Source organism: Ananas comosus, linkage group 10, assembly GCF_001540865.1.
Source record: "Ananas comosus cultivar F153 linkage group 10, ASM154086v1, whole genome shotgun sequence".
Classification (NCBI taxonomy): Eukaryota; Viridiplantae; Streptophyta; class Magnoliopsida; order Poales; family Bromeliaceae; genus Ananas; species Ananas comosus.
In genome coordinates, this window is record NC_033630.1 from 5,222,707 (window position 1) to 5,249,189 (window position 26,483).

The 26,483-nt window shown below is 31.9% G+C and overlaps 1 long non-coding RNA gene across 1 annotated transcript; it reads right to left on the reverse strand.

Moving 5' to 3' along the window:
• LOC109716761 lies at positions 24,245 to 25,041 on the reverse strand. The gene is made up of 2 exons (XR_002218033.1): positions 24,492 to 25,041; positions 24,245 to 24,383 (listed from the first exon to the last, which is right to left on the reverse strand). It is a non-coding gene; the product is annotated as an uncharacterized LOC109716761 (long non-coding RNA).

The following is a 26,483-nucleotide window of genomic DNA, read 5'->3' on the forward strand; positions in this document are numbered from 1 at the left end:
TGGAAACCATATTTTCTAATGGATTATTTTCATACGTGTCTCTATAAATATAGTGAATTACAAATATTTTTCTACAAAGTTCAACTTTTACATATTGTCCCTATAAAAGTCCTGATATTTTCAAATATGTTTTTACCATTAAGATCCATTAGAAAAAATTAGTTAACCATTGGTAAAATGCTTAATCCTTGTTAGTTAATGAGATGAATTAACTTTTTACCCCTCTTCAATTAATAGTTGGGGCTTTTAGAGGGATATATTTGTAATGGCAAAAAAGTTATTTCACGTATAAAATAAACAATACGTTAACGATAACAAATCAGATGGATATGCTTGAAAACATTAGGCCAGGCTTTTACAGAAACAACTTATAAAAGTTGAACTTCGTAAAGCTATATTAGCAATTCAATATATATATTTGTAGGGACCTGTATAAAATTAATTAAGTCTTTTCTAATTGTTACCTTTATACGGTATTAATATGTTTATACAGGTGTCGGGTCGTTAGTGCTAATTATTAATAATAAAAGCTCGAGCTATTAGAAATATACAACCAATTCACTTGTTAAAGTGTATAGACATAGTGACTCGATCCAACCAGTCTCATGTCAATTCGAACCTGACTCGGCTCAATCTGACCTCCCGTTTTCGAACATAACTCGATCTAATTATCTAACCTCCTGCCGTAGTGCGGAATGCTGGTTCTTTTAAATCAGCATAAGGTACTCAGATAAATTTGCTAATATATTAATAAATTTGTATTGGAATTATTATTTATCCACCAACAAAAGTACGTATTATTCTCCTTCATAAAACTTTTTCAATGGGTAAAATTAAAGGTGAGTATTTGATGGGTTCGCCGGTTTTCATTGAAATGGTAAACCGAAAAGAATTTATTGATTTTATAGTTTTCTGAATCAAATCGACGCCGAACTATGATTCCAAGCAAAAAAATCAATTGAACCGAAATTTTTTGATTTGGCTCCATCAATTTGTCCGGTTTGGACCTTTTTAAGTTGGGCCTTCAGGTTATAATATAGCCAACAATTTACATTTACTGGTTTAAAGAATTCAAATTAATTATATTCAAATTTAATTTATATATGTTAAACAAATTAAGAAACGATAACAGCAAAAATTTTGTTAGACTAAACAGAAAATTGATTTACTACTACAATATTTTAATTCAAGGGTTATAACAACAAAAAAGGTTCTTCTATTCAAATATCTCTTGACGTAATCGATTAAATTGGTAAGTTTGGATTTCAACCTAGACATCAGAATTGAACACCAAAAATCAAAATTTTAGGTCAAATCGAATGATTTAAATCGAAAAACCTGTAAAACAGCATTTTATTGGCCGAATTAGGCAGATCTGATTCGGTAATTCAATTTTAACCGAATACTGCTAGCCTCTGAGTAAAATATTATTTTTTATAATTACTTTTGAAAATTGCTACTCTAGGTGTTACACTATATTATCTATCCAGATTCTTGATGTGTTGAAACTTTTTTAGAGTTCAGAATTTATAATATTTAAAATTTAAAGTTTGAGAACTAAAATAAACAGTAGCTAGAAGTTCAAAAACTAGTACTGTAATTTTAGTTCGTACTTTTTGAATTATTACAATCAAGTTTCAAAATTCAATATAGTTCACTGTATATTGATGTGTGGCTAATGTGACAGTAAGGCGATTTTGTGGTTAATAGAATGACAAGGACTAAGTTGTCATATCTCGATGACAACAATAATACATTGTTATTTGGTTAATAAAATTGGGCTGTGGTACTTAACTGCAATAGTTTAAAATGTTTAAATAAAAAATTACAATAAATTAGTTTGAATACCAAATTTCATCCATACCTCTCTAAATATGAGAAATATCAAAAATACTGTCACGCCCTGGATTACAGCGTTTCTCCGGGCACGCCAACAGACCCGCCCGTATACAAAAGAATTTTTTCTGTATACGAAGCGATAGCTATACATGTAATCATACAAAACTACAATCAGTAGTATAGAGCTGCTAATAGAACTGAAAATAATATATAAATAAACATCAGGTTCACTATCTATACAAAGTCTCCAAGATACAGACATTACTCGCTCGAGCGAGTAACCCAACATAAATATGTATATAAACCAAAATACTCCGAAACTAGCTATAGATGGTACTCCTTTAGTACTGCAACCCGGGAAGGAATCTAGCTCGCGACTCCCTTTCTACGATCAGTATCAACGACAGCAGCAGCCGCAGAAAAAGACTCTACAAAAAGGAGTCAACAACTGGGTGTGAGAACCGGTGTAAAAAGAAGTAGTCCTCAGTGGGTATCGCTACTGACCTCACCGGCTCACCCACTAAGTCTACAGAAAGTATGCACAAGGATAGTAAAAGATGCTGGTAAAACTCTATAGCTATAAGTCACCATACTAACTGTAGATATAGAAATGCACTTTCTGACCCAATCTCACTAGAAACTATGAACACAACCGTCTCACATGTCGAAGCTACACCAATCACCACCACGTTGGGTTGTTGGTGGAGAGCAAGTCCAATCTGGACATTACGATATCAACGCAAAAGCACTAAGGCCCCGTTTGAATACCTCTAAAAACGTAGCATAGTTAAATGATGCCACAACAGTAGGAAAAAAATCCCGTATAGCGTTTGGAAGAAAAAAAAATAACGTAATTTTTAGAGTATAATTATACTATATTCCAAAAAATGGAGTAAAAGTATAATCTACTTCAACCAAAGGAAAAAAATTCCACCACTTTTATGTTCTTTTATCCCAAAGATGTATCAAGTTCTAAATTTTAAATTTCAACATAAAATTTTAAATTTCAATCTAAATTTTAAATTTCAAAATTTTAAATTAATCAAAATTATAATTTTAAAAATTTAAAATTTAAAATATACAATTTAAACTTTAAATTTTGAAATTTAAATCAAAATCTATATTTAAATTGTGATATTTTAAATTTAAAAATTAAAATTTATAAATTTACAAATTTAAAAATTTAAAAATTTAAATTTAAATTTAAAATTTAAAATTTAAAATTTAAATTAAAAATTAAAAAATTATAAATTTACAAATTTACACATCTAAAAATTTGAAATTTTAAAATTTAAGTTTAAATTTTAAATTTTCAAATTTTAATTTAAATTTTAAATTTTAAATTTTAAATTTTAAATTTAAATTTTAAATTTGTAAATTTGTAAATTTGTAAATTTTTAATTTTAATTTTAAATTTTAAATTTAAAACTTTGAAATTCAAAATTAGAAATTAGAAATTTCAAATTTAAAATTTAAAATTTAAAATTTAAAATCAAAATTAAAATTAAATTTTAAAGCTTAAATTTTAAATTTAAGTTTAAAAGTTTGAGTTTAAGATTTAGGTTTCAGATTTCATATTTCTAATTTCAAATTTCAAGTCTCAAACATTTATTTTCAAATTTAAAAATTCAAAATTCAAAATATTTAAATTTTTAATTTTTAAATTTCAAATTTTAAATTTTAAATTTTAACTTTTAAATTTTTAAATTTAAATTTAAAATTAGAACCAATAATTTTAAAATTTTTAATTTAAAATTAAAATTTAAAATTTTAATTTTTAAAATTCAATTTCAAATTTTGTATTTCAAATTTCAAATTCGAATGTTAAATTTCAAGTTTCAAATTTCAAATTTGAATGTTAAATTTCAAATTTTATATTTCAAATTTTAAATTTCAAATTTCAAATTTTAAACATAAAATAAAATAAAATATTTTAAAATTTAAACATAAAATAAAATAAAATATTTTAAAATTTAAAATTTAAAATTTAAAATTTAAAATTTAAAATTTTATTTTTAAATTTTGAATTTTGAATTTTGAATTTTGAATTTTGAATTTTGAATTTTAAAAAATTTTAGAAATTTAATTATTATAAATCTTATGGAATTATACGATATGTATCCAAACAGCTTAAAAAATGATGCTGTAGAATTTTTTATAGTTATAGGATTCCGTATTTCATTTAGACCAAAACCACAGAATAAAAATTCCATGGAGTTTTTTAACTATGCATCCAAACTGGGCCTAAGCCTGACTCCGGAGTGGCACTCCTGGGTGCTTCCCAACTGAGAGTTTTTTAACTATGCATCCAAACTGGGCCTAAGCCTGACTCCGGAGTGGCACTCCTGGGTGCTTCCCAACTGAGTATGCAAGCGGTCTCTGTCGAGCTCAATCAGGCTCTCACATGCTATAATCAAAGTAAATGGGTCTAACTGGTCTAATAACCAAAGCTCACGTGTCTCGACACAATCTGATGCAAAGTACAGAAATTTGGGTCCACCGTCGACTACGACGACACCCGACAGTCCAAAACAGTCTACACACTAATGTAAAATAAGCTCGATATCACAGTACGAGCATAAATTCATTCTACATTATTCTGGATATCCACCGCATACAAACAGCGGCGATACAAATGAACCACAGCTCCTAAAACTAAATCTGGTAATTTTCAGAAAATGACAGTATAGAATCAACAGTTTTCTCCTAAGTTAATTCCAAATCTAATATGTAAAATATTACAACTAGCTTAACTCCAAATTCATATTTAAACACTAATACATGAATTCGAATACTAGCAAGAAAATACACAATTGATACATGTCGACGATGCTAAAACTTAGAAGGTATTCCGACGATTTCGGTAAACTTCAACACATCTCGAAAGCTCGTCCAACCACGGCGAAAAGTCGAAAGAAGCGAAAATCACGCACTCGTTCGGCCTCCAACGGCGCAACCGTGACGCACGCACGCTCGAACGGCCCTCCGGATTGACGTCGAAAATTACCCGAGCTCGAGCCACGATCTCCACCTCAACCACTATCCAAATACTAGAGAGAAAAAGGAAAGGAGAGAGCTCGATATCTCAAATAGATAAATACGAGGGTAGGTGGCAACCTTATCCACCAACAAAATGACCTACATACCTCTCACCGACTCAAATGACAACTAGAGTACCGATACCCGATTTGGTTACCGGTACTCGGCCTCTCAACCCGCAATCTCGCACACAAGGTATCGATACCAGCCCGATGCCGTACCGGTACTCAGCATCAAATTGGCGCAACCCGAGAGCAGTCTATTTAGAAATACACTGGGGTACCGGTACTCCCCTGTATAGTACAAGTACTCAACACTGAAAACCTGCTGTTTGTATATTTCAATGTCAAAACTCTGCTCTCACGTCGCACTGAGTCCGTTTTGCGGCCATTTCGCGTTAAAATGACTCCGATTTATCTCGACACTCTCCAGATGTGTCGACAAGCCTCAGATACTGAAATCACACGGACAACAAAACACCAGGGATACTACAAATACCCCTATGAACTTTGTTATATCATAATTCCCTTTCCAAATACATACTTTCTTTTAAAAATACCCTTATTTAACACAAGTTCAAATTTGAACTGTCTATTTTGCTCATGAATTGAGAAGTTTTTGGAGGGTATATTAATTATATGATTTTACTATTTGACCCCTAACTTTCATTCACTATTTGTTTAATATCCAAACTAACATTATTCACTGATATTCATTAGTATTATTTAGCTCCTAACTTTTGTTCATTATTATTCTAGTTAGTTGTATTTAAAATTTTATTTTACTTAAATTGCTCTATTAGCTATTACTCATTATAGTTTTTTATTTTAATTTCTACAAAATTATTAAAATTGTTAAATATGTTAGAATCATCAGTGAATTGATTAAAATTTGTAATTTAATTGACAAAAATTAGTCCGATTTCAAGAAAACAAATATTGAGAAGACTTTGATCAAAAAAGGTAAATGAAGGGGGCTTTTTCGTAATGTGTAGTAGTCAAGGGAATCTCCATATATTAACCCTAGAAAATTTGTGATGGTTTTGATGAAGATGAATTAGAGGGTAAATTCGGTATTTTGAATTCGTTATATCTAGACATCCTAGAGTAATAGTGATGAGAGCATTGTCTGAAAATTTCCATGCTTTTTTAAGAGCAAATATGAAAATATAAAATTTTAAGGGGTATTTATGATATTAGAGCTATTTGGAAGGGAACCAAGGAAATTTTCCTACGAAATTGAAGGACCAAAATGTAATTTAGCTAAAAAGGTTTAGGAGGTGATTTGTTGTACGAAAAATCGTGAAATGTAATTTTTTGCAAAAAAATTTCTATGGAAAAAACAGTTTATGTTCTGTAATGTTTGTTTTCTAAAAAAAATATATAGTTTTTTTTACCTATATTTAGTTTATTAAAAGTAAAAAAAAATTCACATTTGTTTTGGTTGAGTGAAAAAATGAATAAAAAAAATTTTACGCAGCTTTAGTTTTTATTTTTCATCGAAAATCGGTGAAAAATAAAAATATTCAATTCTCCTCAAATCTATATAAAAATAAATTTTGAAATTTTTTTTACGAATAAACAAATGCATGAAAAATAATTTTTTTAAACAAAAAAATAACTTTCCATATATTTGAGGGGTAACCAAATAAACCCTTAATTACATACATGTTAGTGATGTATTAAAGGGTGTCCATAAAAAGTGTGGGGGTGGGGTGATCATCACATGGGGGCGCGGGCAGTGCGGAAAGGGACCAACAGAAAGTTCCAAAAAGGCTGTATGCATGCGGACATGCACATGAGAGTTGGCATCGAGAGCTACAACACATACACATGCATAGCCTAATTAATTAATTAATTAATTAATTAATTAATTAATTAAGGGAGATTACAACTATATTATAACATATTTCCCTATGCCAATTAATACAAACCATTTAATAGAGAATTATATATATATATATATATATACATATATATATATGTATAAGGGGAGCAAACCCTAACCCTAGGGATTTCCATATGAGCCCTGTACTGCCGCCGCGCCGCTGACCTCCCCAGCAAGTTTTATCTATCTTCTTTCTTTCCCTCTCTTTCTCTCTTGTCTTTCTCTCTTTCTATCTCTAGCTCTCTCTTGGGGCTGGATGCGGCTACCACCGTGGCGGCAACGGCGGCTGGCTTTAGGGTGCAAGCGACCCTCTATGTGGCTGTTGCCNTAGTATTTTAATAAAAATTTTATTTATTATAAATTTAAACACAATATATTACATTAAAACTGTAAAGATACTACTAGTTTGATTTATTATCAAAAAAAAAAGAATTGAAATCAAGTATCAATTCTTACTATAATTCAATAATTGTCATTATCGATTAAGTTGATAAATAAACTATTTTAAAAGTTGAAATGATATATACTTTTGAATTTAATTTTTTTTTCAAATTCTACTGTTAGATTCTTTATTTTCTCGACTTTCTGATAAAATCTTACTTTATTCAGTGTATTAAAAAAATATTAATGTTAATTTTGTGATAATTGATAATTAATATTTTTATTTTAGTTTACTCTTTCTTCGTTAAAATTAAGATTTTAATTTGTATTTCTCAACCTGTGATGCATAATTTCACTGAACATTTATTAATTTATATATTTTTAAACTGGTTTAATATTTTTTTTTTAAACTCTGAAACTTCTATTTCATACAATACTTTTGGTTAAGCGTTATATAAAAAGTAGAAAAATCAACCACTAGTAAGGTAAATGCTTCTTTTTTTTTAATAATTAAACAATTCTAAATGTGAACTTCATATAAGTAGACAAATTCTCTTAGAAAGTTTAGAACTGAAAACGAACTTGTTTAACTAAGAGAAAGCTAATGTAGTGAAATTTTCAAATATTCATAACTGAAAGATTTGTTAAGAGGTTAACGATTTAAAACAATAATATATAATATTTTTTCTCTACACTAATATTAATATTGACGTTCGATATATATAACAATTTACATCTTAATCATAAAATAAAAATAGAGAGTTTGAGGCAACAAAACGTTAAGTTATTGAAAAGTATAATAAATAATTTTTCACTGTAAGGTTATAACTTCTATTGTTCAATTAAACTTTTTTTAAATTCTTGGTTTTCGGTACACTCTTTTATTTAAATTAAAGTATTTTTTATTTTATTATCATACACGATTTTTACCAATCTTTTATAGATTATTAAATGAATATTTAATGTGTTAGTACTAAATATAAAAATAATAATAAAATAATATGTAAATTAACGTTAAGTTCTATAATTTTTTAAGTATTCGGATCTTACTATATCTGTTTTTTTTACTAATATTATCGTAATAGTTATGTTAAATAGAATGAGTTTTCCAAAGTATAATTTTACTTTTTTAGTTAATTAAGTAATTCACTTTGTTATAATGATACGTTGGATAAGTTACTGTTTAATTTTTTTCTAAGAAACTTTGTGACAGCTATACTAGAAGACAGTGTATTCGTACCTCTTTATTTATTTAATTCACATTTTTTTATCTCTTATTTGTTTCGTTATACTTTAATTAATATAATATTTTATTGTTTAATTTATTAAATTTTTTAAAATAGTAAATGGTTCTAATATCGTAAGAAGGTTTAGACCTCTCCTACGTGTTAGAATAGAGAAGATTTAACTTCCAGATTAACTACAGTATGGATACTGTTATAACTGATGAACATATCTTTTCTTTTTTATGAGTTATTTAATTATTTTATTAAATATTATATAATTAATTTATGATATAATTAGATAACCGTCACCTTAAGTTTACCAACTTTTTTGAATCACCTAGAAATATTCTATCTCTTTTTGATTGTTATCTTAAGTAGGAAAATAATAAATCTTGCCTTCTACTTTTCTAAGCAATATTTTTTTTTACTATTTGAATAATTAAGGAGATAATTTACTTTTTGAGGAATTTAATGAGTGAAAATCCTCCTATCCACCGATAAGTAAAAAATGCAATGAATTTCCGGTTCATAATAATACTACACATACACTTCTTTTTCTTCACGAGTTTTCTTGATTATATTTCAAGTTAAGATTAACTAAAAATTTTTAAAATTTTAAATATAGGTTTGGTTATATTAAATGTGGTAATTTTCTAGGTAGATATTTTTATAATATTATAAAAATAATACTACACGTACACTTCTTTTTCTTCACGAGTTTTCTTGATTATATTTCAGGTTAAGATTAACTAAAAATTTTTAAATTTTAAATTTAGGTTTGGTTGTAATAGATGTGGTAATTTTCTAGGTAGATACTTTTAATGTTACAAAATATGGATTATATTATTTGAAATCTTCGTTTGTAACGACTAAAAACGTCTGCGCATTCTTAATATAAAAAAATTAATATTATAAAGCATTCTTAATCTGAAAAAAAATTAATATTATAAAATCTCTAACATATGTTTAGATATATATCTCTAGAGGATATACAACTCTAGTAGATACAATTTATTTAAAATTCTTATAGTTTACAATTTACGTGGGGATCAAACACTAGAACACAAAATTTTATTACAGTGAAACGGAAGGACACAAAATTGAATAAAAGTGAAACGATAGGTTACCAAGTTTTTCAATGTGAAACGGAAGAACATTAAATCACGTAAAAAGTGAAACGGCAGGATATCAAATAATTTTTGAAAACTAAACGGTGGGATTAAGTATATCTTAAAAAACCATTTTATTTTAAATTCAGAGTTTTAAAATTTCACTTTGAAAAAATTGGTGTATCCACTTTTACTCGATTTGGTATCTTCGGTTAAAGTCCAAATGGTTTTTTAAATATCAATTCCTGTGTTAAAATAAATAAAGAAATTATAAAGTTCACCTTCTACTTTTCTAGGTAATATTTCTCCTTTTAATTATTTGAATAATTAAAGCGATAATTAACTTTTTGAGGAATTTAATAAGTGAACATCTTTTTATCCACCGAAAAGTAGAAGATACAGTGAACTTCCGGTTATTTGAACTATATATGTGATATCCGAAAGATTAACTTAAAATTTTAAAACTTTAAATTTAAGTTTGGGATATTAGATGTGTTAATTTATTAGGTAGGTATTTTTTAATATTTAAAATATATATGGATTGTATTACTTGAAATCTTGAATTGCGACGACTAAAAATTTACACTAACTACGTATTTTTAATATAAAAATTTTAATATCATAAAATCTCTTATATGTGTTTAGACATATTTCTGGAGGATATACAAAGTTTAATAAAGACAAATTAATTTAAAATTCTTATATTTAAAAATATGTGTGGGGGTTAAACGCTGGTATACCAAATTTTTCAAAGTAACAAGGAGAGACATTAAATCGAATAAAAATGAAATAGTAAGATATCAAGCTTTTCAACGTGGAACGGGTAAATATCAAATCCCATATAAAATAAAAAGGTAATACACCGAGTAATTTTAAAAACAATGAAACAAAGAGATTAAATATATCTTAAAAAACTATTTATTTTCAATTCAGTGTCTTTTAATTTCACTTTGAAAAACTTGGTGTCCTACTGTTTTATATTTATTCGATTTGGTATCCCCGGATAAACTTCGAATGGGGTTTTTAAATATTAACTCCCGTGTTAAATTTAAATTCAAACTAAAATTCAAAGTTAAATTATTTTAACATCATATAGATCTTCAATATAATTAATCTACTAAGAAAATTATTAACTAACTTGTCAGATATTAATTAGTCATAAGTATAACTTATAGAAAGTCTTAAAAAAAATATGATATTTTCTAAATATTAACTAATATGTTAATTTTGAAATCAAGTTCAAAATTCAAGTTTAAGTTTAGTTTAATCTTTAAATTTTCAATTTTAAGGTTGCGTGAATTTTAAAAAATTATAACTGATTAAGAAAATTATTAATTAGCCTGTTAAATATTATATATAAGTTTAAATTAGAGTTAAAGTTATTAAAAATATTATTTACTTTACTTCCCATATTAGCATTAATATATATGAATGGCTGTTTCTCCACCCCACTCTGCTTTGGTTGTTTGAATAAACGAATATTATATTCTTATCTATATCTCTCTCTCTCTCTCTCTCTCTCTCTCTCTCTCTCTCTCTCTCTCTCTCTCTCCGATGATACGATAGCTTTCGTGCCTCGGAAGGCACGAAGGTCGAGCAAAAGCTACAACGCTGAAAGCTTAGCAGCTAGCCGAAGCAATTTAAACTAGATCTCATAAACCTCATGGATCTTTTATTTAAAATAATAAAAAGCTATAGTAAACGGATCACTAGCTTACCCGAGTTTTAGTTGTTTAAAGTTACCGGTATCACTCGGCAAACGTTCAAATTGCCACATCTTTATAAGTTTAGTGCACTTTAAAACTATCTTGTAAGAAATATGATATATTTTGTTCTAGTTATAGAAACTAAATTTTAAAATTATAGTATAATAGTGTAAAACATTCTAAAAATAAAAGTCGGTAACTAAAACTCGGGGAAGCAAGTGATCCGTTTACTATAGCATTTTAGTATTTTAAATAAAAGATCCATGAAGTTTATGAGATCTAGTTTAAATTACCTCGGCTAGCTGCTAAGTTTTCAGCATCGTAGCTTTTGTTCAACCTTCGTGCCTTCCGAGTCACGAAGGCTATCGTATCATCGGAGTGAATATATATATTTTTTATTTTTAAATTTAGTTTGCTAATTAACACGTGCAGCGCACGTTTGTAGACTAGTATATATATATATAGATATATATAACTAGGCTGGAATACTATCAATAGCACCAAGCGTTTGGTGCTATTATGTTTTCGGCCATTGGATGAAAAAAATAAACGGTTAGGATGATGTAGCCCTCTAGGATTGAGTGAGTTATTGGTTTAATAATATAATCAAATGGGTGAAAATAGTCAAATGATTAAATCAAACGGTGGAAAATTCGGTAACACCAAGCGCTTGGATTGTCCTATACCGTTAAACAATTAATAAGCAAATAACTCGTATAGGCTATCAAAAGCTATCGATTTTATGATCCTTTAACCACTACGTAAATAAGTTTTAAAATTTATAAAATTTTAAATTTTAGACACTTAAATACTCTAAATCAACTTTAACGACTCTGATCATCGATTCGAAATTACTATAATCTAAAATGATTTAGGGGGATGAAGGTATCCGTCCTCCTAAAACTTTTTAGTAGCTAGATTCTATATATCATAAAATTATTTAGATAGAAGTGTGTGGGGACCCTGTGACTGTAAGCCCTCCTAGAATAGCCCCTCAGATTTATCATTTTTAATAAGATTTTCAATTTTATAGTTTTATCTATTTTCTAGCAAATTATTGAAATAGCAAATGACTAATAGCTAGTAAAGCAATTAAATTTAATAATATTTTTAACTTAACAAAATAAAATAATTCAAGTAATAAAATATTATAAGTTAAGAGGTATAATTAGATTTAGGAGCCATTTAGTTGAATATAATTATAGATACAATTTAGTTAGAAATTCATGATGCAATTGAAAATTACGTAGTTTCAATTACATATATCTTATTTGGTTGAATATAATAAAAAGTGCTTTACTTATAAATAATCTATTTAGTCGCATGTAGTTCAGAACTTGTAGTTTAAAAATTTAGGGATAACTTCAAAAAAAACCCCTATGGTTTCGCATTTTCTCACTTTAGTACCCTGTGGTTTAAAGTGTATCAATTTGCCCCCCTGTGGTTTTGTTTTTCTCTTTTTTTTTACCAATTTTGTTTTTTTTTTTAAAATCAGTAACAAAATTAAAATTAAAGGGTACTAAAGTAAATATTCGGTAAATCTAGATAGATATCTGATGTTTTTTTGTATATAATTTAACAAAATATTAAGAGAAAAGCTATAGAAAAGATAAAAACAAAACCACAGGGGGGCAAATTCATACACTTTAAACCACAGGGTATTAAAGTGAGAAAGTTGGAAACCACAGGGGGTTTTTTTGAAGTTTCCCCAAAAAATTATTACTTTATACGTGAGGTGATTAGATTACCCCCATGTAGAAAAAAAATTATTTTCTATTTAAAAGATGATTAGAGAGGAGAGTTTTTTTTTATTTAAAATTATTCACTCCAGTTGTTGCAATTAGAACTATGGCTAATTTGGATATAATTTCAATTGAATTCAAATATATTAATCAAATATTAAATTTGGAAACAGTCAAAATAACATGCAATCAAACAGCCTCAGATATAAATTAGAAAATCTCATAATATTGCCACTAATTAATTTGTTGGTATCCATGTGGTGAGAGATCATTTTCATCGGTTTGTATATATTAGTCCAAAAATATCACACAAATTATCGGCACATATATAACTTATCATGCTAATATTTTAGGTTAGAGATGTCAACACATCATGCCCGGTTCGATTTCTTCAAAATTTGAAACCAAAATCCGAACTAAACTTCCAGTTTTAAAAGTCAAAATGCTAATCATGGACATAGCCACAATCATAACCGTTTAGATTTTAAAATTCAAAGCTATATACATTTTAATTAAACATAACCATAACAGTTCACTAAAACAAAAACGATATATAGCGACATTTTTAAATTTCGGTATAAGTCAAAAAAAGTGCTACTGACTAAATTACCGACACTTTTCAAGAGTGTTACTATATGTGGAGTCGCTATATGTAGTGCCGCATTGATATTTGGCACATAATCCTCCAGCGACCTGTGGCGAAGAGACATGTAGCGATCGTAATCCTCTACGGTCCCTACGAGATCTTCGCAGCAGAACTCCAGCCGCCGAAATCCTATCTTGTCGGCTACGGCGGCGAAGGAGAAGGGAAGATAGTGATCAATTTTTTTTTTTTTTCTATTTGTAATTGAGCCGAGTGGGCTAAATGAGATTGGTCGAGTAGAAAAACTTTTTATTTTTTATTGGATTTGATTTTATATTTAGGCCTTATTAGAATTTTTTAAAAAATTTTAACATAAATAGAATAATTATACAAAAATATCTTAAAAATGTCTTCCTATAATCTAATTACGTTGTAATGTCAGTTTTAACCATAGCAATATATGTTGGAAAACTAGTACTTAAAAACTGAAACTAAAACCCCAGACTCAAAAACCAAATTATTAATCCGTCAAAAAAAAAAAAACTAGAATTACATCAAGTGAAATTCAAAATCTTCAATTATTAATAACTAAATAAAATACGTTGATTCAAAGCCTACTAAATTAATTAAAAGAGTCGCTGTGTATATTTAGGTGTATCCGAACTCGGTTTCAGATTCGAATTAGGTTCGGAAAATTACAAAATATTATAACCACATCTGTAACAGTTAGATATTAACTATTGAGCCCCTTTCTCCGCCAGGAAAACATTGTCCATTTAGACTTGATAGAAATTGCATCTTCCAGATTCAGCGTCGAACAAAAGTGTTGGCTTAAATGGGCCAGCATCCTGCCCTGTGGCGGGAGGCCATGTGAGCCGAGTCATGTTCAAAATGGCGTGAGGCTGGGTTGAGCCGAGTCATGTTCGAAGTGGCGTGAGGCCAGGTGGGCCGAGTCACAATTGAGACCCGTGGACGCTGTTTCTGTACGCTTTAAGTGAATTGGTTGCGTAATTCTAATAGCTCGAGCTTTTTGGATTAATGGTTTGCGCCAACGATCCGACAAGCGGTATCAGAGCCAGAGGTCACGGGTTCGATTTCTGCATGCTGCAAATATGTGCAGGTGCTGGAGGGGGGATTGTTGGCTTAAATGGGCCAGCATCCTGCCCTGTGGCGGGAGGCCATGTGGGCCGAGTCATATTTGAAATGGCGTGAGGCTGGGTTTTGGCCGAGTCATGTTCGAAGTGGCGTGAGGCCAGATGGGCCGAGTCACAATCGAGACCCGTGGGCGCTGTTTCTGTACGCTTTAAGTGAATTGGTTGCGTATTTCTAACAGCTCGAGTTTTTCAGATTAATGGTTAGCGCCAACGATCCGACAAGAAGTACAGATATTCATGCATAAATAGAGAGGAATGCTAAGCGAATGTACATCTCTTTTGGGTTATAACTCATCCATTTTATTCATCCTAAAAATTGGTAATATCGATGTGATTAGTGAAACAACTCTATCTCTAAAATGGATAGGTTGTATAATTTACTCATACTTTTAGAGTGTACAGTGTTGGCTGAAAGGACCAGTATTTTATCTTCGTGGTGGAAGGCCGGATTCGACCGAATCATATTTGAAATGGCAGGATGTCGGATTGGGTCGAGCTATGTTAGAAGTGGCATGAAACTGGATAGACCAAATCACAATCGAGACCCGTGAGCACTATATCTGTATGCTTTAAGTGAATTAGTTGTATTTTCTAACAGCTTGAGTTTTTAGATTTAATAGTTAGCGCCAACGATCCAGCAAATAGTATTAGAGTCAGAAATCACAAGTTCGATTCCCACAGACTGATTAGCACCAACGATCCAGTAAATAATATTAGAGCCAGAAATTATAGGTTCAATTTTTATATGTTGTAAATCTACACAGAAGCTAGTAGTTAGTGTTAATGATTCCATATAGATGCTTTTGAAAAAAATGACATATAGTTGAGGGGTCTTAGTACATATACCTTTAGGAAAGAGAGAGAGAGAGAGAGGGGGGGTTGGGGGAGGAATCTAGTGTCTATTCATGGTCACCTCGTTCAGTGGCCCTTCTCATTGGAAAAGGTGACAAGGACCCCAAACTCACACAACGAGAGATGTATAAAAAGTGATTCCAAAACATCCTCTCACCTCCCCCACACTTCAATTTGACTATGATGATAATATGTGTACACGGAGGCTCCTCTTTTTGACGCCCTTTGACTGACCCCTTTTTGGCTTCTTAATACCGACAAGGAAATCCAAAAGGACATCACATTTGTACCATGTGTATCTTCATATACCATGCAACACACTCAATGTTGCTAGTTAATTATATGATTAACAATGTTGAAAAACTTGTACATATATAAAACATAGGGTAGTGCTTCTATAATCTTTTTTTTTTTATCGTTCATTCACTCCTCATCAACGACTTAGATTTATTTTTATTTTTTAAATTGTGACCTGCAATAGTAGATCACTTTAGAAAAAGAATTGATTACCCGGTACCACAAAAAAGAATATTTTTGTCTTTTAATATATTAATAATTTAGTAATCTTTCCTCTACCATATTATCAAAATCTTTATTCTTTCTTTGTTTCCTTTTTCTCTCTCTTTGTTTCCTTACAAATTCGATTTGTAAGGAGCTAAAATTTAAAAAATCAACTAAAAATTAAAAAATTTTAAAAGTGAGATCAAAATCAATTTAGTAAATCAAATTAATTAGACTGATCAAATTAATAAAATATACAAATAGCTTAGATTTGTTCAATATAAATTTATTTAATTTATCTAAATTTTTAATTTTGTTTACTCTAGTAAAATTTTATAGTGGAGATTTATTATAAGCTTAAAATTTAAATTATACAGTTTTAAATTTATTTATTAGTAAGTTTAAATTGCACTATATTATTTAGATTTATTGGAGGTTTCTGTATACGTTTTAGGTTCTAAATTTTTTTGTTTTCAACTTATATTTTAAATTACAATACATGATCTTATTATTTTAAAAGATTAATTTTTTACTTTTAAAATTTGAATTAATTTTGCCTATACAATTATATTATAAGAATAAATTTGATTATACCTTATTTCAAATCAATTATCGACATTAAATTTTTTAAATAGTGATAAAAAATTAATATATAAATTAGAAAAATTCTTAAATATTTTAAATATAATAAATATGTTCAATTTAAATATTTGCCCATATTCAATTTTTTAAAATTAGCAATACAAAATTATTGCCTAAATAAGAGGAATTCATAATTTTGTTAAACATATTAAATATGTTAAATTTAAATATTTATTAACATTACCAATTTTTTTAAATAGTGATACAAAATTAATGTCTAAAGTAGAACAATTCTAAATTTTTTTTAACATATTAAATACATTTAATTTATAAATTTTCTTTTACCTACATTTCAATTTTTTTTTTAATAATAAGGTATAAAATTAATGTCTACACTATGGGAAGTGTGGGTAGAAGTTTATTAAAATTTAAATTGATGTTGGACAATTGAATAATATTTAACAACATTAAAAATTTTTGAAAAGTAATACAAATCTCTAACTTAAATTTAAATTTTTTAATTTATAATTTTTAATTGTGATATTTAAATTACAACGTATTTTAGAAATAGAATATTTCTAAAATTCTAATTTAAATTAATGCTAAAATTGAGAACACTAAAATCCTTTAAAATAAAATGCTAAATTAATGCCTATATTAATGCTATTTGGGTAATTCGCAAAATTTTCAATTAGTGCAAATTAGATGCATAATTCTAGGATATCAAACTAAACTTTGTTTAAATGATATATAGTTTAATTACAAATACCTGAATGAAATATCTGTTTACTGATTAATATTAAAATTATATCTTTACCCTCAATGATTCTAAACGGTTTAGGATCTTTTTTTTTTTTTATTAAAGTAAAGTACCGAATCTTCTCATCAAAAATTAATGTGTTCCTTTTTTTTTTTATTCTTTAATTTTTTTGTTGTTTTTGAGTTGGTAGACTAGGTAGTGGATAAGGATGCCACGTGCAACTTTAACCTCATGCATCCTTATCAATTTAGTTTAACTGAGGTGTACATTTTTTTATTTACTCTCTCTCTCTCTAGTTCTTGAGCTAAACGTAGAGGAGGAGCTCGGGTGGTGTGGAGTGTCGTCGACGTCGCGCCGCGGTGCCGTTCGAGCGTGTGTTCGTCGTCGTAGCATCGCGAGAAGGCCGGGCGAGGGTTCGATTCCGCCGTTTTCGATGTTGCGTCGGATTGTGATTTGCGTTTGAGGTGGGTTTATCATCGGATTCCTTCTCCTATAGCTTTATTAGTCGACATGTATCGTTGGTGTTGCACGTTACTATTGTTTAGCTCAAATCCATGGGTATGCATGTTTTAGACATATAAACTGAATTTGGAGTATGTTATTAGTTATTATTAATTATACATGTTGGACTTGGATTTGACATAGGAGAAAACTAGCGTTCGGGACCTGTCATATGTTAAACTACCTAATTTAGCCTTAGGGGCCGTTATATTTTTTTACTGTCGTAGTATCCTTGTGGTGAATATCCCAAGTAGTTCAGTTTACTGTTACGCTCGTGCTAAGATGCTGAGCCTATTTTTACAATAGTGTTTACACTGTTCAGGACTAATGGTGCCGTAGTGGTCGCTAAAAGCAACCAAATTATAATAATTTTTAATATTGCTATTTGGTAACCAATATTTAGTGACAAAAAATTTATTCCGTCGTTATTAGTAGATTGATCCGTCGTTAATTAAAAAGATATTTCGGCAGGCCTGAAATTTTTAGCGATGAAATATTTTTTACCATCTCTTCTTCTCCCATAACTCAATCCATTGAAATCCTAGACGAATTAATAGCCATTCCCTCTCCTCCTCCTCCGCCACCGCAGCCAACAAGGTAGAGTTCCGATGGTTGCTAAATGCATAAATAAGTGTCGGTAAATTAGTAGCACTCTTTTTGGGTTATACCGACACTGTTTAACTGTCACTATATATCTAGCGATCCCACATATAGCAACACTTTTTAAAAGTGTCAGTAATTTAGCCACCAGCACTTTTTTGACCTGTACCGACATTTAAAAGTATCACTATACACCGTTTTTGTTGTAGTGTTCTGAAATACCCATGAATTTCTGCATATGCTAACCATTAAGAGTAAAATATATATAGTCTCTGTAATGTACCAAATTTTGACCAATATAATAAAGTGCGGACCTGTACCGACATTTAAAAGCTTCACTATACACCGTTTTTGTTGTAGTGTTCTGAAATACCCATGAATTCCTGCATATGCTAACCATTAAGAGTAAAATATATATAGTCTCTGTAATGTACCAAATTTTGACCAATATAATAAAGTGCGGATTAAGTCATGCTACGCATGATTTAAATGGATTTTGAGAAATTTAGATTGAGTTTGGATCGAATTGAAGTCAATTTGGGTCAAAACAAAGTTTCAAAAGAGAAGAAAACTAAATTCCAGACCTTTCGGACACCCAGAATAGGTATTTCGGTGCCTGAAATAGTTTTGAACAGCTCGGAAAAGTGAACCGATCGAAAGAAGCGAATACTCTTCTAGAAAGCAAAGGTGCTGAGAAGCGCACTTTTGGGCTCCTGCATTGCCCTATAGGTGACCAAATCTTCTCAGACCTCATCTGAGGGCACCCGGGAACCTTCTAGACTCCCAATCTGAGCGCTGGAATGTGAAAGACTGCCATTCAGGCAAATCAATTGCCCTACGGGCATCCGGAACAACTTTCAGGTGGTCTCTCGCGGGTGTTTGAATGCATTTTGAATGCTCAACCCAAGCATGCAGGTCGCACGAATAACTAATGAATCAAACGCCTGATTTTCCCTTCGAGCACCCTATTTGTCAATTGAGCAAACTGAGTCAGGCGCCTAGGCTGCGTACCAAGTGCAACTGTGTGTGGTTTAAGCGCCTAAAAGTTCGAGCGGGCATTTGAAACCAAACGTACAGACAACAACTTGTCTAGTCAAAATTATAGAAGGTTGAGGGGTTTATATACTATTTTAACACCTCTATAAATAGGGTTTTCATAGCCAAACCCTAATTCTTCACTCATTTCCCCTTTCACTCCCTCTCTCTTCCTTCTCTAGATCTCTAGAACGGGGCACTAAATCTCCATTGTTGGAGCTTAGAGATCCATCTCCTTGAAGGCTTGCGGGAGCTCAGAGACTTCAAGAAGAAGCTCCGGAAGGGTGAAGATAATCTTTTCGAACTGTTTTGCTTGTAGTAGGAGGTAGAAAGGTGAGTTGATATTTTTAATATTTTATTTCGGATTTTTCCAAATGAAAAATTTTTGGAGGAGCTCAGAGACTTTGAGAGGAAGCTACAGGAGAGAGAAGGCAATCTTCTTAATCTGTTTTCCTCGTACTGGGAAGTGGAGAAGTCAGTTGATATTCTTAAGATTTTATTTTGAATTTTTCCAAATGAGGAATTTTTGATATTCTAACTTTGTTAGAATTATTTTGAGATTCTTTTGTTCTAAGAATGTCACGTCCCGGATGACTCGTTCCCCGGGCACGCCGACAAATCCGCCGTATACAAAGGAATTTCCCCTGTATACGAAGCGTCAAAGTACCTGTAGAAATACAATGCTACAAACAGTAGCATAGAGCTGCTCAAAAAAATAAGCTAAATATCTGAGTTTCATATACATAGCTAGAATCCAAAATACAAAGCTACTCGCACTGGCGAGTTAAACAACTATGTACATAAACTCCGAAACAAAACTACCTGCAGTAGGGAAAAGCCTCTAGCTCTGACTGTCGGGTAGGGCTCTAGCTCGCAACGCCCTTGCCTCGATCCTGATCGGCAGAAGATGCAGCAGCCGGCACCTGTGGCTCTGCAAAACATAAGTAACAACTGGGCGTGAGAACTACTGTAAAAACAAGTAGTCCTCAGTGGGTNGACTCCAATTCCGGCACGGCGTCGAGAATGACGAAATCACACCTTCGCCCGGCCTCCTCACAATGCTACGACGACGAACGCACGCTCGAACGGCACCGCGGCCCAACGTCGATGACAAAAACCTCCCGAGCTCGAGCTCTCCACCGTGCCCACGAGCTAACATAAAGAGAGAGAGAGGATAGCAACCTTAATTAGTAGCACCTGCCACCTTATCCTAATTAAGGCGGTGGGATAAGGTTGAAAGGTGACAATTATCCAAAAGCCCCTCACCTATTACGATATTCAACTTTAGTCCTCTACTTTGAAACTTGAGTTTTAAAGTCTGTTTTTTACGTCTATTCTGCGCAAAATGTCTCGAGCTTAATCAAGCATAACTTATACTATAACCTTACTAATTTGCTAAGGTTTAGTATCTCACAAAGAAGATCAAGGATCAACGATTAGCAGAGATTTAGAAGAATGTAGGAAATATAACTGAAATAAGTTTGATCTCCACTTTGTCTAAAGTATTTTTTGATTACATGCATCTATTATGAATAAGAGTTATTTGCATACACGTCCCTGCAAACATAGTGAATTGCGAAAATATCCCTGCAAAACGGAAACTCCATAAGTTGTCCCTGCAAAAGTCCTAAGTTATGCAGATATGTCCCTCCGGTTAACATCCATTAGTGATCCGTTTATTTTTTAACAGTGGATTCGTAAAATGACCATTTTACCCTCACAAATATATCCCTCTAAAAGTTTTCCTTTTCCCCTTCTCTTTCTCTTCTTTTTCGGACCGTCGAAGCGGACGACGACGGCGGCGGCGGCGGCGCGGGGTCGGGTTCGCCGGCGACGAAGAAGAGGGAAGAACGCCGGGGCACCGAAGCTCTACCTCGAGCTCGTCGCCCTCAACGCCGTCCCCTCCGTCGTCGGCCTCCTCCGCGCCGACATCACCGTCGACGTTGTCTCCCTTCTCACCGACCTCACCAACGCCGACGTCCTCAGCGACCACGACGACCCCACGCATGCCCTCGTCGCCGCCCTCGTCGACAACAACGCCCTCGAGCTTCTCATCCCGAAACTCGCCCGCCTTTCCGAGGCCGACCCGGACAAGGTTCTTCTTTCTCGCAGGTAACGAAGAAGAGGGAAGAGGAAGAGGAAGAGGAAGAAGGAAGAAGGAAGAAGAAGGGAAAAGAGGAAGAGGGAAGAGGAAAAGGAAGAGGGTTCGCCACCGTCGTCGCCGTTGTCGCCGCATCTCCTCGCCGGCAACGAAGAAGAAGGAAGAGGAAGAGGAGGAAGAGGAAGAAAGGTAAATACGTCAATTCACACTATAATTAACCATGGTTAAGCATTTTAACCATGGTTAACGAAAATTTTCTAACAGATCTGGACGGCGGGGACATATCTGCATAACTTAGGACTTTTGCAGGGACAACTTATGGAGTTTCCGTTTTGCAGGGATATTTCCGTAATTCACTATATTTGCAGGGACGTGTATGCAAATAACCCTATGAATAATATATAAGATAAAGTGGATTTAGTTACATGTTAGGAAATCAAGTAAGTCATGGTGGTTTATGAGCATTTGATCTAGAAGAAAATTGGGATTTTAACCCTTATATATTAAAAGAAAAATATTATGCATACATGTATGGGTATTCATGTGAACCTTAGAATAAAGGCTAAGTATGTGTGGCATCTAACCTCGAGGATGGAATCTACGAGGTGAAAATAGTAACATTGAACCTAGTTTGAAACCTAATGTATGATCATAGTGACATTGAACTCTAGGCTAAACTTGAGTTAGAGAATAAGAGAATGGTAAATAAACAATGTTAATAACTCTAGAAGTTATGAATTCTAGGTGAAATGATAAAATATGTGCGACCTTCTGGAAGTGTCCAACTTGGGAGATGTTGATTCCCGCTCGACTCCTAATATTGTAAAAAGAGATGTCAATGCTCTCGACTCCCGACCAAATTTGGTGATATCGATCTCCCTCGATACTAAATGCTTACCAATTGGAGAGATACTGATCTCTCTCGACTCTCCATAAGGTGTATGCCTATAGATTGGAGAGATGTCGATCTCCTTTCACTCTCTATTAGGTGTATGTATATCTATCGATTCGAGAGACATCTGATCTTTCTCGACTCTCCATAAGGTGTATTTAGAAAGAAAATCAAATTAATAAGTTGGTAAAGTAAGAAATAGAATGAGATAGATAAATGTATAGGCTAATGATATAACAAATCATTGTTGGACTACTGTAGGCACCCGCGCGATGTGGCGGATAGAAATTATAGTAAAATTTACAAAATAAATAAACAAATAAAAAATATAAAAAAGCAAGAAATAGCCACATTTAATTGGTTAATAATATAAAAAATATATTAAAAGTTTTTATCAAGCAGAGAATAAAGAAAGAAAAAAATGTACAACATGTTGCTTCGACATCAATTCTGAGAATTCTTTCGCTTCATCCATTCTAAAATAAAAATAAAATGTTAATAATCCGGCACCATGCATTTTTTCGCAAATTTATATCATCTTATGATAATATATATCCAATCAATGTGTTTTTCTTCATATCAATAAACGGACACATTTATAGTGATTTTTTTTTAGGTGCCATGATTTTTAATTGATTGAATCGAGCAAACTGAATCTGCGAGCAATAGAACACATGTTATTAACTTTTTTTTTTTTAATCTGTTTACCAAATCTGATTTGTATATCCAATAGGGCATGTCTGCAAGTTTTTGCTATGATTCGGTTGATACAAATGCATGCTCTGGTGGAATTGTTACCAAGGCAACTTCTCATTTTTTATTATGACCATAGTTTGATCTAATTCTTTAACAATTTGTTTGTTCACCACAAAAAAAATCCTTTAATAAGAACCATATTATAGAGAAAGTATACAAAAATCAATTCTCCTGAATTTTATAAAAATATTACCTTCATCTGGCCTAAACTCGAATGGCTCCTTCCCAGCATAGCGAAGTTTGAGGATCAAAGTGACGCCTCTCAAAGCTTGAGAACCAAAAGTGCAATATAGCCATTACTTTGTGATCATATAGCAAATTGTTACCATCTATGTGATTCTTTTTTAAGAGTCTATGATGGTTATATTGTTGTTCTTCCTTTACTGCTTAGTTATGAATTTTAACATACTTGTAAGAAACCATATTGTACATATGTAAAAATTAATTTTTAAAAAATATTCAAATTTTATACTGTTTTATTTTAATTAATTAAAGCTATATATATAATTGTGGTCCTTTATAAACACTTCAAAACAACTATGCATGCAGTGACCAAATTTAGTATAATAGCATACCTTTAAAAATCATGTGCTCAGCAATAAAGTCACCTTACAAAAGAGTTACACAGGATCCAACTTTCTAGAAATAAAAATTAATTAAAAACGAAAAGTATCTTACCTTATATGGATGAAGAAGTCACACACAAATTTGGACATGACAGCCAAAAACATTAATATACGCTAGTTTAATTAGATGAATGTCAAAAAGATCAGAGTAAAATTAGTAAAAATCAAAGAGTCGAACGCGATAGCGTTGCGAGGGCTAGGGTAAGAAATTAAAGGAAAATACCTTAATTAGCATTTCATCAAATAGTTGATAGGTGCAATCGAAAGTAGTACCAATTTGAATCTTCCATTACTTTGCTTGGTAGAGATAGACTATGGGGAGAGGGAGCCAAAGAGACCTTGAAGGTTGTAAAAAGAGTTGCTAGCTTATGATCGCGGCATTCACTCGTTGAAAAAGTCAGCACGCGCGGTCGTTTGGAGGCAGTGGCTGAGACGAGTATGTAATGGTGCCGAAGCTCGCAAGGCAGGAGAGATCAGGAAAATGTAGCAGAAAGAGCCTTCGTCGTTATTGCTGTCAGCGTGGAGAACAATTGTGATGAAGATAGGGTAATGGGAGAAGGCGAAGTGGGAGGGTTCAAGATGGAAAAATAGGACAGCGAAGGGTTTATGAGCGATGTACCGGTGTAAGGGCACAAAGAACGAAGAGATGGGAGCAAGCTTTCGGGGCGATGTATCGGCATGAGGGCACAGGCAACGAAGAGATGCTCAAGCAATGAAGAAATGCAAGGAAGGTGGAAAGCATATGAAGAAATGGGTCAGTATTTATTGTATGGGTCTATCACCAACCAATAGGAAGGATGTAGATGGACCCCACCACCATAGCCCAAATTGTTGAAGTTTGCCACGTGGAATTAGAATCATGAGGATTAATAGATTTTAAAGATTATAGATATTGTATATATGTTTAGGCGTTGTAGTTGTATTTTAGTTTATTGCATTTCTTCTATAGAAATAGCTATTTCAGTTATTATTTATCATTATCTACAAATACCTCTTTTTTACCGAATGTGTACAAAATGCCACTTTCGGCGGTTGCGCCGGCCTGCTGAGAATATATTTCAAATTCTCACTCAATTGTAGTTGATACATTTCAGAGCTATCCATTGCTTGTGAGACGCATAACTGCGGCAAGACGTCGCGAGTTAAATAGACCATGACTAGTTGGTCTAGGAAATACCCATTATGTATGAATAACGAATTTATAATAGGTTGCGTTAAAGTGATGTAAATTTTTGAAAGGTTAAATTATAAAAGTTGTAACTCAGAAGCTAAATTGTAATTGCTTTTAAGTTAGAAGCTTTAATTACTATGATGCTCTTATACTCGTATCATGTATGGCATTGTATAGATTAGTATATGTTTTCGTTTCATGCGAGTAAGGAAAATCTTGCCGGCCCGTTCAAGGGGGATCTATTGCACGAGCCTGAGCGAGTCCAAATGGTGGGACTCGAGTTTGACACCCTAGATAGTCCTATATATGAGAAATAATAGGGCTAAAACTTTTAACTCGACTATAGCATTTTGAGCGGTGGTTTGGCCTAAAAGATTAAGAGAGTTAAGTGTGCTAGAACTAGAGTAGTCCTAGGATGGCTTACCCTCTAGAAAATGGGGCATTACAATTGATATTAGAGCTAATTACCAATCCGAAGTGTAAGATGCGTTTCGACTGAGTCAGGTTATACAGTGGATAGAGCGAGGCTTTCATGCTGATGACTGTTATGAGTAGAGCGTGACTCCCCCACAATATCGGTTAAGTCTAGCAAGACGAGTCTCATATCGCCCGGTATTTGTGAGTTTGAGATTGAGCCTTACGAGTACGTCGGGACTTGAAGGAAAGGAGATTGTAAGAATTCAGGTAGTTCTATATATGAGATATAATAGAGCTAAAACTCTTAACCCGACTATGGCATTTTGGACGGTGACTAGACCTAGGAGATTAAGAGAGTTAAGCGCATTAGGATTAGAGTAGTCCTTGAATGGGTAACTCTCTAAAAATGAGGCGTCACACGGGCCGCGACAGTCTCAAATTAAACACAGCAACTTATATTTGATGGTTAATATTCTGTGTTTGACGTTTTTGGATTAGAGTAGTATAAGTATAGAGGGATTCAGGGATCTGGAAGCCTACTCACAAAATTAAAATTTGAATCTAAATTTAAATTTTGAATCAAAAATCAAAATTAAAATTAAAATTTGAGTTCAAAATCAGAATCAGATTTCAAGAAATAAATCTTAACTACTTCTAATTTTGGGTCTCGAAAATCAAAAAAATATGATTCTAAAAATTAAAATAAGATTTTAAAAATGAGGTTGCCAAACGCGCTATTGAACCGAAAATTATTTTTGGGCCCAAAATTACTTTTCAAAGGTTAAATCAAACACCCACTTAATAGTGTTTATAGATATTAATAAGAGATTTATATATACAGTTCATAAGTTGGTGAGTTTTATGCACCGTCTAAAACACCTAATCGTTTCGAATGAAATTCTACTCTCATCTACAAGTCAAAATATAGAAAATAATTTTTTAATTGCTTTTAATATTTTTGACACATAAAGTTATCATAATTAACAATTGCTAGATATTAGAGCTAGCATACACTAGAAAAAG